This window comes from Sus scrofa, chromosome Y, assembly GCF_054392235.1.
Source record: "Sus scrofa isolate SSC_HxYL_T2T_F1_AM1 chromosome Y, Sscrofa_HxYL_maternal_Yorkshire_Landrace_v2.0, whole genome shotgun sequence".
In the NCBI taxonomy this organism is placed as follows: Eukaryota; Metazoa; Chordata; class Mammalia; order Artiodactyla; family Suidae; genus Sus; species Sus scrofa.
In genome coordinates this window covers 11,363,873-11,374,291 of record NC_139402.1, presented here as the reverse complement: position 1 = coordinate 11,374,291, position 10,419 = coordinate 11,363,873, and the positions used below count along the sequence as shown (strand labels likewise).

The 10,419-nt window shown below is 36.0% G+C and overlaps 1 pseudogene; it reads left to right on the top strand.

Annotated features, from left to right (window-relative positions):
- Positions 1-9,168: 9,168 nt before the first annotated feature.
- LOC110257893 (small ribosomal subunit protein eS10 pseudogene) lies at positions 9,169-9,740 on the top strand (annotated as a pseudogene).
- Positions 9,741-10,419: the final 679 nt, after the last annotated feature.

Here is a 10,419-nt window from a genome sequence, read left to right as displayed (position 1 = left end):
GCCCTTTCCTGGAGACTAACCTCCGGAGCTGAGGTCTCAGTGTCCAGCCCCCACCCCAGCATGTCAATTTTTGGTGACTGTGACCATAGTTCAGATCATCCATTCGGTTCTCAATCTGCTTTTCAGAACTCTGACTTACTGCTACACTCTTCTCTGCATCTGGAGATTCCTCCAATTTGGTTGATCTTTCCTTTGAGTAGGTGACTTTCCAGGGTGTGGGATCCCTTTCTATTTCACCGCTCCCTTTCGGGAGTGCCTGTCCAGTTCAGATTCACCTTCTCTCACTCTCCTCTCTTCTCTTATTTTACCCAGTAATGTCACGAGATTCTTGCCCTTATTGGAGTTTAGGTTCTTCTGCCAGTGATTGGTTGCTGTTCTGTGTGAGTCGTTTATCCTGTAGATGTTTTTTTGTTGTTGTGTTTGTGGGAGAGGGTAAGAGTGTCCCCCTACTCTTCTGCCATCTTGCTTCCTCTCTTGAGTTTCTTTCTAAGCTTTCTATCCTGCTCCCATCTATATTTCTATTTTTTTGTGCCAGTACCATACTGTTTTGAGGACAGTAGTATTGTAATATATTCTGCAGTCTCTGAACCTGATTCCTCCAGCTTCACTTTTCTTTCTTAGGATGTCTTTGACTATTCAAGGTTTTTTGTGTTTCCATACAAACTTAAAATTTTTTTGATGTAGTTCTCTGACAAATGCCACTGGTAATTTGATAAAGATTGCACTTAATCTGTAGATTGCCTTGGGTAGTATATTCCTTTTGACAATATTGATCCTTTCTATCCAAGGACAATGGTATATTTTTCCATCTGTTTGTGTCATCTTTGATTTCTTTCATCAGTGTCTTATAGTTTTCCTAATACAGGTCTTTTGTCTTTTTATGTAGGTTTATTCCTATGGTATTTAATTCTTTTTTATGTGATGGTAAATGGGATGGTTTCCCTAATTTCTCTTTCTCATCCTTGAATTATTAGTATATAAAAATGCAATCAATTTTTGTGTATTAATTTGTATACTGTTACTTTACCCAATTCATTTATGAGCTCTAACTTTTTCTGGTAGTGTCTTTAGGATTTTCATGGTACAGTATAATGTCATCTGCAAAGAGTGATAGTTTTACCTCTTCCTTTCCAATTTGGATTTCTTTAAGTCCATTTTCTTCTCTGACTGCTATGGCTAGGACATTCAAATCTATGTTATATAGAAGTGGCAACTGCAGACATCCTAGTCTTGTGCTTGAACTTAGGAGGAATTCTTTCAGCTTTTCACCAATGAAAATGATGTTAGCTGTGGGTTTGTCATATATGAGCTTTATTGTGTTAAGGTAGGTTCCCTCTATTCCCACTTTCTGAGGGATTTTTATCAGAAATGTGTTGGCAGAGTTCTGGTTGTGACTTAGCAGTTACAAACCCAACTAGTGGCCATGAGGTTGAGAGATCCATCCCTCGCCTTGCTCATGGGTTAAGGACCTGGTGTTGTCTTTAGCTGTGGTGTAGGTTACAGATGTATCTTGGATCACACATTGCTGTGGATGTGGCTGTGGCTGTGGCATAGGTCAGCATCTACAGCTTTGAACCCTCCTAGACTGGGAACTTCCATATGCCATTTGTGAGGCCTTAAAAATAAATAAATAAATAAGTGTTGAGTTTTGTCAAAGGATCTGCATCTATTGAGAGGATCATATGGTTTTTATTCTTCAGTTTGTTAATGTGGTGTATCACAATGAGTGATTTGCAGATATTTAAAAATCCTTGCATCTCTGGGATAAATCCCAGTTGATCATGGTGTATGATATTATTACTGTATTGCTGTCTTCAGTTTTCTAGATTTTGTTTGGGATTTTTGCATCTATTTTCTTTTTTATGGTACCTTTGTCCTCTTTTTGTATCAGGCTGAACATGGCCTCTAAAAATGAGTTTGGGAATGTTCTTTCCCCTTCAATATTTTAGATAATTTTCTGAAGGATAAGTGTTAACTCTTTTCTAACTTTTTTGTAGAACTCATCTGTAATGTCATCTGTCCTGGAATTCTGTTTGTTGGAATCTTTTAAAATCACAGTTTCTATTTCAGTACTTATGATTGGTCCACTCATCTTTTCTTTCTGGCTTAGTATTGGGAGATTTGTACTTTTATAAGAATTTGTCCTTTGCTTCAAAATTGACCATTTTTATTAGCATATAGTTGCTTGCAATTTTTTCTTATGATCCTTTGTATTTCTGTAATGTTTATCATAACTTCTTTTTCATTTCTAATTTTATTGATTTGAGTCCTGGCTCTTTTTTTCTTGATGAGTCTGGCTAAGAGTTTGTCAAGTTTGTTGATCTTTTCAGAGAATCAGCTTTAGTTTCATTGATATTTTCTATTATTTTCTTTATTTCTATTTCATTTATTTCTACTCTGGTATTTATAATTTCTTTCCTTCTGCTAACTTTGAGTTTTGTTTGTTCTTCTTTCTCTGGTTGTTTTACATAGAAAGGTTGTTGAAATTTTTCGTTTCCTAAGGCAGGCTTTTATTGCTATAAACTTCCCTCTTAGAACCTTTGCTGCATAGGTTTTGGGTTGTTGTGTCTTTGTTGTCATTTTCTTCTAGGTATTTTTTAACTTCCTCTTTGATTTCATCAGTGATCCATTGGTTGTTTTGGTGCATGTTGTTCAGTCTCCATGTATTTTTGTGCTTTTTTTTTTTTGCAGTTTTTTTCTTATTATTGATAAAAAAAAAACTTCTAGTATTACAGTCAGAAAAGATGTTTGATATGATTTCAATTTTCTTCAACTTACCGAAACTTGATTTGTGATCCAGAATGTGAGCTATCTTAGAGAATGTCTCATATGCACTTGAGAAGAATATGTATTCTTTTGCTTTTGGATGGAATATTCTATAAATATCTATTAAGTCCATTTGGTCTAATGCATCACTTAAGGTCTATGTTTCCTTGTTGATTTTCTGTCTGGATTATCTCTCTGTTGCTCTAATTGGGGTGTTAAACCACCCATTATTATTGTGTTATTGTTAATTTTTTTTTTTAAGGCTGTTACCAGTTGCCTTATATACTGAGGTGATCCTATGTTGGGTGCATATATATTTACAATTGCTATATCTTCCTTGATCATTATACAGGGTCTTCTTTGAATCTTGTTATTTTCTTTATTGTAAAGTCTATTTTTTTTCTGATATGAGGGTTGCCACTCCCACTTTGTGTAGTTACTTGTCTACCATGATGAATTTATTCAGCCATTCTAATAGTTTCTGTGCAGTATCTTTGGGGTTTCTATATATAGTACCATATCTTATGCATATAATGACAATTTTACCTTTTCTCTTCTGATTTGGATATATTTATTCATTTTTATTGTCTGATTGCTATGTCTAGGACTTCCAATGCTATGTTAAATAGAAGTGGTAAGGGTGAACATGTTTATCTTTTCCCAGATTTTAGTGGGAAGGCTTTTAGCTTTTCATTGTTAAGTATTATGTCAGCTGTGATTTTGTCATAAATAGCTTTTACTATGCTTCATCCTCACTTTGGTGAGATTTTTTTCTTTTGGTGAGAATTTTTATCATAAATGGATGTTGGATTTTCTCAAAACCTTTTTCTATCTATTGAGAGGATCATGGTTTTTCCTTTTTTGTTGTTGTTGATTATGTATCATGATTGATTTTCATGGGTTGGAGTACCCTTGTGACACTGGGATGAATCACTCAGTCATGGTGTATGGTCCTTTCTATGTGTTGTTGGATTAGGTTTGCTAATATTTTGTTGAGCATTTTTGCATTTATACTCACTATATATATTGGCCTGTAGTAATCTTTTTTTGTAGTGAGTGTCTTTGCTGGGTTTGGTATTAGGGTTATGGTGGCTTCACAGGATGTCCTTGAGACAGTTCCCTCCTCTTCAGTCTTTTGGAAAATTTAAGAAGGATAGGCATAAGTTCTTCATATGATTGGTATAATTCCCCAATGAAGCCATTCAGGTCTGGACTTATTTTTTGCAGGTGTTTTTTATATTACAGCTTCTATTTCACTTTTAGTGATTTGTCTGTTCAAATTTTCTTCCTTTTCTTTTTTTGCTTTTTAGGGCTGCACCCACTGCATATGGATGTTCCCAGGCTAAGGGTTGAATTGGAGCTGCAGTTGCCAGCCTGTGCCAGAGCCACAGCAACACAGGCTCTGAGCCACATCTGCAACCTATACCACAGCTCACAGCAACAGAAGATCCTTAACCCACTGAGTAAGGCCAGGTATCAAACCTGTAACTTCATAGTTACTAGTTAGATTTACTTCTGCTGCAGCACAATAGGAACTCCTATTATTATTTATTTTCTAATTCAGTTTTGGTGGGCTATATTTCTAGAAACTTTTTCACTTCTTCTAGGTTGTCCACTCTATTGGCTTTGTATTCTCTTATGATTTTTTTTTCTGAGGTATAGATAGTTATTTCTCCTTTTTCATATCCTATTTTGTTTATTTTTATTCACTCTCATTTCTTTTTAGTGAGCCTGGCCAGAGGCTTTTTAAATTTGTTTATCACTTCAAAAATTAGGTCGAAGGGTTTATTTTTTTTCTATTTTTCAAGTCTCTATTTTTAAATTTCCTCTCTGATCTTTAGTGTTTCTTTCTTTTTGCTGATTTTAGGTTTTGTTTGTTCTTTATTTTCTAATACCTTTCAGCAGTAAGTTAGGTCATTTATTTGAGATTTTTCTTGTGTTTTGAGGAAGACCTTTATTTATACAAACTTTCTTAGGACTGCTTTTGCTGCATCCTATAGATTTTGTATGGTTGTGTTTTCATTGTCTTTTGTCTAGAGGTGTTTTTAAATTTCCTCTTTGGTTACATCATTGACCCATTGATTTTTTTTTTAGTAGCAGTTCTTAAGTCTGCATTTAATCATTTTCCCCCTCATTTCTCTTTCTGTGGTTGATTTCATTATATAGTGTCATTCTTTATCTTTCTATATGGCCTTGTTTTAAAGTTTACTTTGACCAAAAGCCACTTGTGCAAATCCACTAAAAACAAGTACAAACACTTCCCATGTGAGTGTAAAGAATCCTGCTCCACCTCAACCTGTAGACACCCACAAAACACATCTACTGATGCCAAACATACCCCAGCCACAGGATCACCAATGATCCACTGGGATGTCTCACAGCTACTCACAAACCACTGGCAGTGTAAATTTGCAGAAATTGCAGAGCCACAGAAACAGCTCAAATTTCAGCCATGCCTTTGTACACTTCCAGAGCTCAGAGAGGCAGAACCATGCCTTCTGTGAGCATGCTGAGAATGAGGCTGCAATGGCAGGGCCATGCCCTGCTTCACATGAATATTGACAAATTGGCAGCTATGATGAAACTGGGCTTCATCCTAATAAGCACACTCCTAGTTGCAGTACTGACCATACTCCACACTCTTCAGGTTGTCTTTGTGCAGCTAACCCAACTTGGTTCTGTCTAAATTTTAGCACCCAGCTTGCATGCACTCTAGGGGGTGTGTATTTCAGGATGAAGAGTACAGTGAGATAGCCAGGATTGCCTGTGTCCCCGTCCTTCCTGCTGTAAGCCAGCTGCTCATCTCTCTGAGCCTCTGAGTTTCCCTTTCTGTCATTGTTGATCTCCCAGTTGGTGAAGAGTGTTCTCAGGGTTTCAGTTCACATCCTTGTTTCTTTATTTTTCTTTTAATCCTACCTAGTTATTGGTGACTTTTCTTGCAGCTTTGGGTGTATTAAATCATTTACTAGCAATTAGTAGGTATTCTGTGAGAATTGCTCTATATGTATATGTATATTTGATGTATTTTAGGGTAGAGGTGAACTCTATGTCCTTATATTTTGCCATTTTGATCTCTACTCCCCTCATAGGTATTTAGAACTCAGCAAGATACCAGAAAACACAGAAATGTAATTCAGCAAAATTAGGAAAATAACACACACACAAATGAGAGATATACAGAGATATAACAAAGAGATAGAGATCTTTTAAAAGAACAAAAATTAATTCTGGAAGTGAAGAATTAAATAAATTTAAAAAATATTCTATAAAGAGCATTAACACCAAATAAATAAAAGAAAGAGTCTGTGAGATAGAAGACAGTAACTTTGGAATTACATTCAGTAGAGGGGGAAAAATAAAAGAAAGAAAAAGTTAGGAAATCTTATATGGTCTATCAATCACCATTAGAGGAAACGATACGTCAAATATTGTGGTTTTAGGAGGAGAAGAGAGGAAGAAGGAAGAAGGAGGCTTATTGAAAGAAATAATGGCTGAGAACTTCCCATAACAGGGGAAAAATTTAAACAACCAGTTCATAAAGCTAATAAATAACCCCAATATTTCACCCATATGAACTTCTCTAAGATGTGTTATAATAAATATTTAAAATTTAAAGAAGAAGGATCCTAAAAACAGCAAAAGAGAAAAGATTATAAGCTACAGAGGAATCTCCATTAGCCTAGCAGCAGGTTTACCAGCAGAAATCTTCCAAGCTCAGAGAGAGCATGGTAACATACTGAAGAGCTAAAAGTAAAACACACACACACACACACACACACACACGCACACACACACAACCCAATCTGGCAAAGTTATACTTCAGAATGAAAGATAAAGAAAGATTTGCCCTGATAAGCAGATTCAAGGTAATACATTCTCACTAGAACTAATTTACACTAAATAGTAAAAGGAGTTCTTCAATCTGAAATGGAAAAAAAATGCTAATAGTCAGATGAAAATATACATCACACATTTATATGCAATAAAAGTTAAGTATATAGTCAAATTCAGAGTACTATTATAGTATAAAAATAGCGTGTTCGTTCCTAACCTCTAGTATAAATTGGGAGGAAGAGTATGAAAAATACTACATATCTCCTACTATTTTTAATAAATACACAATATAAATATAGTTAAATTTTGACATTACAAACATGAAGGTTTTTACATGAAATTGATGTTAAGTTGCTGACAGCATAAAATGAACTGCTATGTTTATGTTTTATGAAAGTCTCATCTAACCACAAAGCAAAAACCTATAGTTTATCCACAAAAGATAAAGAGAAGGAAATCAAGAGCATATCATTTTGGAAAACCATCAGTTCACAAATACAAAAAATAGAGCAATGGCAATGTTAACAGTGAGATCTTGATGTGAAGAAATCAACAACTAGGTTCATTTGGATATACTTCCTTATTTCACCAAGAACTTGTAGGAAGAAACTTCTTCTCCCAGTTTGATGATGAAAAAGGTAATTTAAACCCTATTTGTGTATTACCATGCATTCTGGCTTCTACTGGAGCAGAAACTTCCCTGAATCCTGACAAAAGCAGATGATTCTCTTGTAAAGGACTATATCCTTGATGAACATGTGAAACATGTTCTGGTTGTTTGTGGCAAATTTGTGAAAGTCTTGACTTCAGGTCCTATAAGGAAGTCTCCTCTGGGAATCCTCTAATGCTTCTTTACTCTTTACCTAACATCTCAGTTAACTGTGAAGAATTTCCAGAGTTTTCAGTTTCCCTGTCTTGCCATCTGGGAACCCTAGAATTAGAGGGAAAAATTCACTAGTATTTTTACAATCAGTTTGAAAATAAATCTGAAGTTATAGCCAGTTGAATTTACATGACTTCAGGGTTTGGAGGGAAATTGAATGCCATATTTTGGATGTATTAATGACAGAGTCCACAGTCTGATATGGCAAGGCCATTATAAGTATAAAACGTATTCTTTTGTGTGTATTTGGCCATGAATAAAAATCCTTGTGTGTGTGTGTGTATACATACATATACATATACGTATGTATGTATGTATGGCTACTCCTGAAACATGTGAAAGTTCCTGGGCCAGGGATTGAACCTGCACCAAAGCAGTGACCTGAGTCAGAACAGTGTAAATGCTGAACCCTTAATTACTAGGCTACTGTGAAACTCCAAGAAATCATTAGTCACTAAAAAGTCCTTACACTGTAGCTTATTATTGACTGCTTTCAATGTCTACTCATTTTATTACTCTGTAGGGAAAAGGTAAATGACCATTTAATGAAATCTAGCTATACTGGCTTTCTATGAATCAGAAAACAAGGACTTCTTCACCAAATGTGACTCATAAGGGGGAATATTGAGAAAAAGATCTTTTATGTTGACAAAAAAAAAAAAAACAGATTTCAGATTTTTCAATTTATGGCTCGTTAGTTTAATGCTTACACATTCCTTTGTTTGGATGTCCATTGCCCAAAATTGGAAAATGATATAAATATGCATCAAATAGGTGCAGAAGAGGACAAGGCTGAAGATGGCCCAAATAATTTCCAGTGAAGGAAAGAAGAAAAGAATTGTTGAACCTGAAGGGAAGACCTATGAATAAAGCATTCTTTTCAACCCTACCCCATAACATTTAGATAAAATGATGCCTTAGTCCTATTTACCCATAACAAAGCCAGCTGCCCGACATTCCCATTCTTTGATTCATAAATAATTAGGTAAACTTCTGTTTTCACTGATTAATGGAAAGAAAATACCTGCTATACAGACTTTGGCTGAGATTCTCTTCTTACCTCTGAACCCTGAACTTTGGTCTGCCCTTAGACCAGGAAAAGATATTCTGAAGTGTATCTTCTAGAATTAGCTGGTCTCAGGGTAAATCTGTCTAAATAACTATCTTTCATCTAGATATTATTTATTCCTCTTTATGAAAGAAAAAAAAAAGCCTGACTCTTGAGATACTTCAGATGTTTACAGTATTCATATTGCAATAATTCCTTTCTTCTTGAAATAATCCTTTTAATAAACTCCCTCCTTACTCCCTCCTTATTAAATCTAAGACTTCTTAAAAACAAAATAAACAACTTTAATAATCTTCTGATGTAGACCTCTTCTAAGAGGTAAAGTATGTGAGATTAGAGTTCCAATTTTATTAAATGCAACCTAATTTTCTAATTTATGATCAAATATTAAACACTACAATCCTTTGGTCTGATTTCAATTTTCTTATAGTCTCTGTGTAAACATTAGCTTCGAACTTGTAGCTAATTGCACATTGATAAGACTAATTGGAGAGTCTCTCAGGCACCGCTGAGGCCACCCCAGGCCGCGTGCGGGTCCTGACAGGGGCAGGGCGAGGCAGCCAGGAAGAGACGCTGTACCGCGCATGCCCCTTCCTTTCTAGCACCGACCCCGTATGCAGTAGCCACCGCGATGCTGATGCCCAAGAAGAACCGGATTGCCATTTATGAACTCCTTTTTAAGGAGGGAGTGATAGTGGCCAAAGAAGGAGTGCACATGCCAAAGCACCCCAAGCTGGCGGACAAGAATGTGCCTAATCTTCACGTCATGAAGGCCATGCAGTCACTCAAGTCACGAGGCTACGTGAAGGAACAGTTTATCTGGAGACATTTCTGTTGGTACCTTACCAACGAGGGTATCCAGTATCTCCGTGATTACCTCCACCTGCCCCCTGAGATTGTGCCTGCCACCCTGCGCCGCAGCCGTCCTGAGACTGGCAGGCCATGGCCCAAAGGTCTGGAGGGAGAGCGACCTGCGCGAGTCACACGAGGGGAAACCGACAGAGAAGCGCTGTGCCCCCTGGTGCTGACAAGAAAGCCAAAGCCAGAGCTGGGTCAGCAGTGGAGTTCCAATTTAGAGGCGGCTTTGGTCGTGGACGTGTTCATCCACCTCAGTAGAGTTGGAAGAGATTGTTTTGTGTTGAATAAACCTGTAGCCAGGAAAAAAAAAAAAAAGACTAATTGGAAAGATTCATTCAAGTGAACTTGTTACTAAGAAAACATCATTAAAGTAAAACTGTGTGTTGTCTTTGTGCGTTAAATTTATCTGAAACATGATTGCCTATTAAAAAAAAGACACATTCATTTATGGTTATTACTACATGATAGATCCAACTTCACTATCATATTTATAATCATATAAATTTTATCTGTATGTTAGTTAAATTTGAAAGAAAAATCAATCCAAAAAATCAGATCAAGAATGCAAATGAAGTAATGAATTCATTCACTCATTCATTAATCATTCATTCATTCATTCAGCTAATTACTGAAGAGCTGGTATACACTAGGCACCCAGAAATATATATATATATGTCTATAAAGATATACAACAAATACTTCTTAAGAGTTCATAAATTCTGTTGACAGAAACCAAACAGATATTTACAACATGAAGTGTAAGAGTATGCATATGATACAGGAGGTTGGAAAAAGAAATGCCTTTCTTAAAGGTTCTATAGGGGTGTCAGTGGAAAAATTGGGGCTAAATAGTGTATAATTAGACTTGTTAGGTGGGAAAGGAATGAAAGAGAATTCCCTGTAGCAGAAACAGTATATGTAAAGGCACAAAGTTGTGAAGAAATGTGGTATGTTCAGGGGAAACCTGGACTATGAAATGTGTTCATAAAATGCATGAGAAATTGACCAT